At 43.0% G+C, this 8,697-nt stretch overlaps 1 protein-coding gene across 2 annotated transcripts in view; it reads left to right on the top strand.

Annotated features, from left to right (window-relative positions):
- CENPP (centromere protein P) overlaps window positions 1-8,697 on the top strand; it is a 286,574-nt gene that overhangs the window by 86,455 nt on the left and 191,422 nt on the right. The gene's annotated exons all lie outside the window — the stretch shown is intronic.

Raw genomic sequence — 8,697 nt, 5'->3', positions numbered from 1 at the left:
ATTTAGAAAATTTGTAACTTGTTTTGCATACTGCTGGAGCTTGGAGGGAGAGAGAGAGAGAAGTCAGGGGAATGGACCATATTAAGAGATGCGACTAGACAGGGGGAATAGAGGTTGGATTAAAGAAAATATTTTATATCCTGCTAAAGTATTTGGGCTTTAGTCTGTAGTCAGTGAGAGACCATGTAGAGATTTTTAAGCCAGTGATGGCTTAAATATGATCCTGTTTGCATTTCAGAAACATTCCTCTGATGTTGCATTGCTGAAGAATACCACTGTTCATCTATTGTAGTGGTTATTTATTACTGTGTGAAAAACTATCACAAAGGAATGGCTTAGTTAAAATAACACATTTATTATCTCACAGTTTCTGTGGGTCAGGAATTCGGCGTGTCTTTGCTTGATTGTCTGCTTCAGGATCTGCATTTGAAGTGCATGTGGTACTGCAGCCTCACTTCAGGGGTTGAGCAGGGAAGGATACAATTCAAAGCCCATGTAGTTGTTGGCAGCATTCAGTTCCTTGCAGAATGTGAGACTGTGGACTTAAGTTTCTTGCTAGCTGTTGACTGATGGCCTCCCTCAGTTCCTTGCCATGTGACTTCCTCCACAGGTCAGCTCACAACATTGCAGCCTGCTTCTTAGCTAGAGAAGGAAATAGTCTTCTAGCAAGATGGGCATTACCCACACTTCTGATACCAACAGCAAGTTCAGGGGATTCCCAGAACCACTCTTTTTACATTTGATAATTCCCTAGAAGAACTCTCAGAACTCACTGAAGACCATTATACTCGTGGCTATGGTTTATATAGAGAAAAGATACACCCTAAAATCAGCCAAAGGGAGAGATGCATAGGGGCAGTGTCTAGAAGGCTCCAAACTTGAGACTTCCATTGTTCTCTGGATGCATTGCCTTAGTCGTGTTGCTATGTGACAGTGTACATGGGGTATTGCCAACCAGGCAAGCTTATTCTCAGTGTTCAGAGTTTTTATTGGGGCTTTATTAATAGGCTTGATTGATTGATTGATTGAATTCAGCCTCCTGGTCCACTGATACTGCATAACCGAAATCCTTTATCCTACATCACATGGTTGGTCTTCCTGGCATAGCCACCTCAACCTTAAGACTATCAGGTATGGCTGATGTCACCCTAAACAAAAACACTCCTACCAGAAATGACATGGATCACCTCTCAGAAGCCAAGGCAAAGCCCAGACCTCTCTTTAGGTAAAGCCAAACTCTTTACTACACAGTACTCAATATAAAATGCTTGAAATAGGCTGGGCGCGGTGGCTCACGCCTGTAATCCCAGCACTTTGGGAGGCCGAGACGGGCGAATCATGAGGTCAGGAGATCGAAACCATCCTGGCTAACACGGTGAAACCCCGTCTCTACTAAAAAATATGAAAAATTAGCCGGGCAAAGTGGTGGGCGCCTGTAGTCCCAGCTACTCGGAGGCTGAGGCAGGAGAATGGCGTGAACCCTGGGGGTGGAGCTTGCAGTGAGCCGGGATCACGCCACTGCACTCCAGCCTGGGCGACAGAGCGAGACTCCGTCTCAAATAAAATAAAATAAAATAAAATAAAATAAAATAAAATAAAATAAAATGCTTGAAACTGAGGTGATTTTCTGTTCCAGAGAGAAATGAATGCTGATGGAAAGCTATTTAGCTTTTACTGCACAGGAGTAAAAGATGAAAGCTGCCTCATGCTCAAGAGCAGGCATTGTATCCAAAGATGAAAGAATCTTCTTTGTGGAATTCTTTTTGTGAAGGCAAGGTCTTGCTCTGTCACCCAAGCTGGAGTGCAGTGGCACGATCATGACTCTGCAGCCTCAACTTCGTGGGCCCAAATGCACCACCATACCTGGCTAATTTAAAAAAAAAAAAAAAAAATTGTAGAGACAGGAGTCTCCTTATGTTACCCAGGCTGGTCTCGAACTTTTGGCCTAAAGTGATTCACCTTAACCTCTGCAGAGTTCTTCTAGGTGACCCTATTGTATTATCTTTGGTGCCTTATAGGGGATTTATTTTATTTGGTCTGTTGGCAACCAAAAAAATGTGTTGAATGGAATGGAGTTTTGGAAACGAGTTTCCAGGGAAAAAGTATTTTTGGGGAGTGGTTTAATTCTGATAGAGACCATATAACCTCCAAGTGGATTAGCTTTCAATCAGTGCTACAAACCGGAAGATTCTTTTCCCTACCTTCATCTTCATTCTCTAACTTTGTAGGAAATAGTTTGGTTTAAAAGTCAGGACACCTGAGTTTGAGTTTTTGTTTGTTTGTTCATTTTCGAGTCGGAGTCTTGCTCTGTCACCAGGCTGGAGTGCAGTGGCACAATCTCAGCTCACTGTAACCTCCACCTCCCAGGTTCAAGCAGTTCTCCTGCCTCAGGGTCCCGAGTAGCTGGGAGTACAGGTGTGCGCCATCACGCCCAGCTAATTTTTGTATTTTCAGTGGAGACAGGGTTTCACCATGTTAGCCAGGATGGTCTCTATCTGCCCACCTCGGCCTCCCAAAGTGCTGGGATTACAGGCATGAGCCACTGCACCCAGCTGAGTTCTAGCTTTGATTCTTTGTGAACCTTCCCCTGATCTTGGGCAAGTTCTTTAACGTGTTAGGCCACAGTTTTTTTTTATCTATTGAACTTTTATCTGTTGAATCTGGTTACTACAGAGTTCCTCAGCCTCTGCACTATTGACATTTTGGACCTGATAATTCTCTGTTGTGGGGGCTGTCCTGTATGCATTGTAGGATGTTTAGCAGCACCTCTGCCCTCTACCCACTAGATGCTAGTAGTTGCACCCCACCTCCACCCCCACTTTATGATGACCAAAAATGTCTCCAGGCATTGCCAGCTGTCCACTAATGGGTGGGGGTTGGGGAAGCAAAATCATTCCTATTGAGAACTGCTGAGTTATTAGATACATGTAGACCCTTTTAAATACAGCATTCTGGATTTTGTGGAAAGTCTGTGGTTTGGATCTCCATCTTAAATCTCATACTTATGCTTGAAGCCCAATTGTTTGTTCAAATAAGAAATATGAGAACCCATGTATTTTACTTCCCAGACTAAAGGGTCACATTTATATGGAGAGGAATTATGACTCAATGTAAGGAAGAACTCATGGTAAAATTATATCTTATTTGTTAATTTAGTTTTTCTCAGTAGTACATAAATCTCCGTATAGTGAATTCATAACCTAAACATGTAAAGTGATGCAAGATGTGTCCATGATGTTATGATATTTACAACTAGGCAGATTTATAACTTGGCATAGTTATATCTATTTAGGATATTGGAACATATAAGAAACTTCAGATGTTTAGCTGTTATGATTTAATTTTGTTTCCAGCTGCTCTTATGCTTTATTTCCAAGATGTAGAAGAAATGGATTTAGAATCAGGAAACCAGGGTTTTAGGTCTAGCCATCCTTGGGGACATATGAATTCTTAAAACAGAAAAATTATATAGAACAGACAAGGTTTATTCTATTTTCTTTTTTACCTCATGGAGCTGGTTAAGTGTGTTATATAATATGCATACATCTGTATTTTAGTTTAGTGCTCCCAGGCTTGAGAAATCGAGTAAAAATGTATAATGTTTCAGGTAATACTTAAACACTGGCTAAACATTCTCAACCAGTATTATCGTGAACAAATTTATGAAGTATCCTTCTTAAAATTTCCTTTCTAAAAGTTAAATGTATGTTCATTATGCATTTGTATTTGTTAATTAAACTTGGGTTTATGGTGCAACTTGGGCTTATTTGTTAATAGTTACAGTTTAGCCTGTTAGCTAACATAACTAAATACTTGGTAGTATAATGAGAAAAATAATAAATGAATTTTTACATTTTTATTTCCTGCTGTAAATATCAAATTAACTGATTTAGTCTGTACCTCTGATAGGTAACTGTGCAGTCTTGATGTACTATTTGAAGAAAATACTTTATTCATTGTCTCCCAGGGAAAGCATTGAGGTTTTTCTTTGTTTTGTTTTGTTTTGTTTTGTATTTTGTTTGTTTGTTTTGAGACGGAGTCTCGCTCAGTCACCCAGGCTGGAGCTCAGTGGTGCGATCTCGACTCACTGCAACCTCTGCTCCTGGGTTCAAGCAATTCTCCTGACTCAGCCTCCCAAGTAGCTGGGACTACAGATGTGTACCACCGCGCCCGGCTGATGTTTTATATTTTTAGTAGAGACAGGGTTTCACCATGTTAGCCAGGATGGTCTCAATCTCCTGACCTCATGTTCCACCCACCTCAGCCTCCTGAAGTGCTGGGATTACAGGCATGAGCCACCATGCCAAGCCTCATTTTTTTTTTTTTTTTTTTTAATAGGAAGACTTAGGCAGGTTTGAGTTAAGGCATTTTCAAGTACCAAAAAGTGATTGTTAATCTGTCTCCTCATTGGGCCCTGAGCTAGAGGACGTGGGATGCATTTACTTATATGCACTTTTAGAGGGAGGAGCCAGAGCAGAGTTAAACTGTTCTTGCTAATAAACAGGAGGAGTTTGACCACACTCTGGGGCGGGGAAGCCAGCAGCCGAGTGCCTTGTGAGGGTGTGGAGGGAACCCTGCCATCCTCACCCTGGTGGGCCATCCAGATGGTGCTTTGAAAAGCTGCAGTATCCAATAGTGATTGTGAAGTTGTGAGATACATAATGTAAGCACCCTAATGAAACCCTTCAGTCTCTCTTGTCCACTAATCTTTTGTATGAGTAAAATGTTGGAAGGAACCCAAAGAGATGCTTACTCTGTTTTGTGTGCCAGGAAAAACAGTGTGAGTACCCAGGAGTGTGCAGCATCTGAATCTGGGGGCTGCTGGGCCAGATGTGCTACAGTGAGCCTTACTGTTTACTTGATACCTGCAACTCATGTGCACTTTATGTGCTTTATTGTATCTATTATTTATAAGGACCATATGGAAACCATCTTTTTTTTAAACAAAGAAAGATACAAACTAAATAACTCACTCAAAGTCACCTAGCTTAAAAGTATCATGTTATGCTTTATACCCACATAGCTCTTATATGAGATTCCTTTTTTTCTTTCTTTCTTCTTTCTTTTTTTTTTTTTTTTTTTTTGGAGACAGTCTTGCTCTGTCTCCCAGGCTGGAGTGGAGTGGCGCAATCTCGGTTCACTGCAAGCTCTGCCTTCTGGGTTCACGCCATTCTCCTGCCTCAGCCTCCCGAGTGGCTGGGACTATAGGCGCCCGCCACCACACCAGGCTAATTTTTTGTATTTTTAGTAGAGACGGGGTTTCACCGTGTTAGCCAGGATGGTCTCAATCTCCTGACCTCGTGATCCACCCACCTCGGCCTCCCAAAGTGCTGGGATTACAGGCTTGAACCATTACACCCGGCCAGATTCCTTGTTTTGAATTGCTAAATTTGTTTTTGTTTTTTGAAGCAGGATCTCACCCTGACACCCAGGCTGGTGTGCAGTGGCATGATCTCATTTCACTGCAACGTCCACTTGCTAGGCTGAGACGATCCTCCCACCTCATTCTCCCAAGTAGTTGGGACTACAGGCATGGGCCACCATGCCTGGCTAATTTTTCTGTTTTTAGTAGACACGGAGTTTCACCATGTTGCCCAGGCTGGTCTAGAACTCCTGGGCTCAAACGATCAGCCCACCTTAACCTCCCAAAGTGCTGGTATTATAGGTGTAATAAGCCACCGTGCCAGGCCAGAACTGCTAAATTTGAATTACGGTTTTATTATTTGCTGAGGCTGTTATTTGAGAATTAAAATGTATTTTCTTTTATTCATTTAGAAGGAGATACAAATTGAAACTCCAGAGCTCTGAAAAAGGAAGGGTTTTCAATCTTTTAAACTGTGCAAGAAGTGAAACAAGTAATTAGCATGTCTTTAGATTAACCCCAGTCAGGAGCTTGTTCTCTCCACTTTTGCCAGTCAATTCCTGCCACACATAAACTTTTTCCTGGGAGCCTTCAACTACTTCTCCAGGTCCTCGCCAGATGTGAAAGTTACGGTGTCTGTGCTTATACAGTTCTTCATAGTTACTGCCACTTTAGCATTTTATTTCTTCCTTATGTTAGAGTGAGTTGTTTGATCTTCTCTTTATTAAATTCTTCAAATAACTGTTTTATTGAGATAAGTCACATTCAATACAATTCATCCTTTTAAAGTATATAATTTAATTTATTTATTTATTTTTATTTTTTTAAGAGACGGGGTCTCACTCTATTGCCAGACTGGAGTGCAGAGGTGCAGTCATGGCTCACTGCAACCTTCGTCTCCGGGGCTCAAGCAATCTTTTTGCTTCAGCCTCTCGAATAGCTAAGACTGTAAGCATGCACCACCATGCCTGGCTAATTTTTAATTTTTTTGTAGAGACAGGTTTTCACTGTGTTGCCTAGGCTGGTCTTGAACTTCTGGCCTCAAGCAATTCTCCCACCTCGGTCTCCTAGAGCACTGGAATTGCAGATATGAGCCACTGCACCCAGCGTAAAGTATACAACTTTATAGTGCCTAGTGTTTTTGGATTTGTACAACCATCACCACAGTCAATTTTGGAACATTTTCATTACTACAGAAAAGAAACCATATACCCATTAGCAGTTCTCACTTTCCCCCATTCCCATGCTCGCCAGCTCTAGGAAACCAATAGTCTTTGTCTCCATGGATTTCCCAGTTCTGGACATTTCATATAGATGGAATCATACAATTTGTGTCTTTTTACGACTGACTTCTTTCACTGAGCATAATGTTTTCAAGGTTTATCCATGTTGTAGCATATGTCAGTGCTTCATTCCTTTTTATTGCTGAGTAATATTCCACTCTATGGATATATCACATTTTGTGTATCCATTAATGGACATTTGGGTGGTTTCTACCTTTGGATGTGGCTGAATAATATTCCACTAAATGGATATACCACATTTTGTGTATCCGTTGATGGACATGCAGGTGGTTTCTACCTTGTGGATAATGCTGCTATGGACATTTATACGCAAATTTTGGTGTGAACATGTGTGTTCAGTTCTCTTGGGTGTATACTTAGGAATGGAATCGCTGGGTTATATGTAACAAACTTTTTTTTTTTTTTTTTTTTTTTGAGATGGAGTTTTGCTCTTGTTGCCCAGGCTGGAGTGCAATGGCGTGATCTTGGCTGACCGCAACCACTGCCTCCCGAGTTTAGGCAATTCTCCTGCCTCAGCCTCCCAAGTAGCCAGGATTACAGGCATGTGCCACCGCACCCAGCTAATTATTTTATATTTTTAATGGAAATAGGGTTTCTCCATGTTGGTCAGGCTGGTCTCAAACTCCCAACCTCAGGTGATCCACCTACCTCGGCCTCCCAAAGTGCTGGGATTACAGGTGTGAGCCACCACGCCCAGCCATATGTAACTAACTTTTTAAAGAACTTCCATACTGCTTTCCAAAGCAGCTGCAGCATTTACACTCCTTCCAAAGGTGTATGAAGACTCCAGTTTTTCCACTTCTTGCCAACACTTGTTATTTGTCTGCCTTTTGATTTCAGCTATCCTAGTGAGCACATAGTGGTATCTCATTTATTTGCATTTCCCTAATGGCTTATAAATTTTAAATTGCTCTAGGTTAGAAATTGTCTTATCTTTATTTTCTAAAACACTCATGGTATTTTCCACATGTTAACTCATAATGTTCGAATTTATACCCTGTATTTAAAAATTGCAAGAAGGGGGCGGAGCAAGATGGCCGAATAGGAACAGCTCCAGTCTCCAACTCCCAGCGCGAGTGGCACAGAAGACAGGTGATTTCTGCATTTTCAACTGAGGTACTGGGGTCATCTCACTAGGGAGTGCCGGACAATCAGTGCGGGTCAGCTGCTGCAGCCCGACCAGCGAGAGCTGAAGCAGGGCGAGGCATCGCCTCACCTGGGAAGCGCAAGGGGGAAGGGAATCCCTCTTCCTAGCCAGGGGAACTGAGACACACAACACCTGGAAAATCGGGTAACTCCCACCCCAATACTGCGATTTAAGCAAACAGGCACACCAGGAGATTATAACCCACACCTGGCCGGGAGGGTCCCACGCCCACGGAGCCTCCCTCATTGCTAGCACGGCAGTCTGCGATCTAACTGCAAGGCAGCAGCGAGGATGGGGGAGGGGCGCCCGCCATTGCTGAGGCTTAAGTAGGTAAACAAAGCCACTGGGAAGCTCGAACTGGGTGGAGCTCACAGCAGCTCAAGGAAACCTGCCTGTCTCTGTAGACTCCACCTCTGGGGACGGGGCACAGCTAAACAACAACAAAAACGCAGCAGAAACCTCTACAGACGCAAACGACTCTGTCTGACAGCTTTGAAGAGAGCAGTGGATCTCCCAACACGGAGGTTGAGATCTGAGAAGGGACAGACTGCCTGCTCAAGTGGGTCCCTGACCCCTGAGTAGCCTAACTGGGAGACATCCCTCACTAGGGGCAGTCTGACACCCCACACCTCACAGGGTGGAGTACACCCCTGAGAGGAAGCTTCCAAAGTAAGAATGAGACAGGTACACTCGCTGTTCAGCAATATTCTATCTTCTGCAACCTCTGCTGCTGATACCCAGGCAAACAGGGTCTGGAGTGGACCTCAAGCCATCTCCAACAGACCTACAGCTGAGGGTCCTGACTATTAGAAGGAAAACTATCAAACAGGAAGGACACCTATACCAAAACCCCATCAGTACGTCACCATCATCAAAGACCAGAG

This window comes from Trachypithecus francoisi, unplaced genomic scaffold, assembly GCF_009764315.1.
Source record: "Trachypithecus francoisi isolate TF-2019V2 unplaced genomic scaffold, Tfra_2.0 Lachesis_group16, whole genome shotgun sequence".
Lineage (NCBI taxonomy): Eukaryota > Metazoa > Chordata > Mammalia > Primates > Cercopithecidae > Trachypithecus > Trachypithecus francoisi.
Note: the sequence above shows the minus strand (reverse complement) of the source record. Positions and strands in the feature narration are given on the sequence as shown.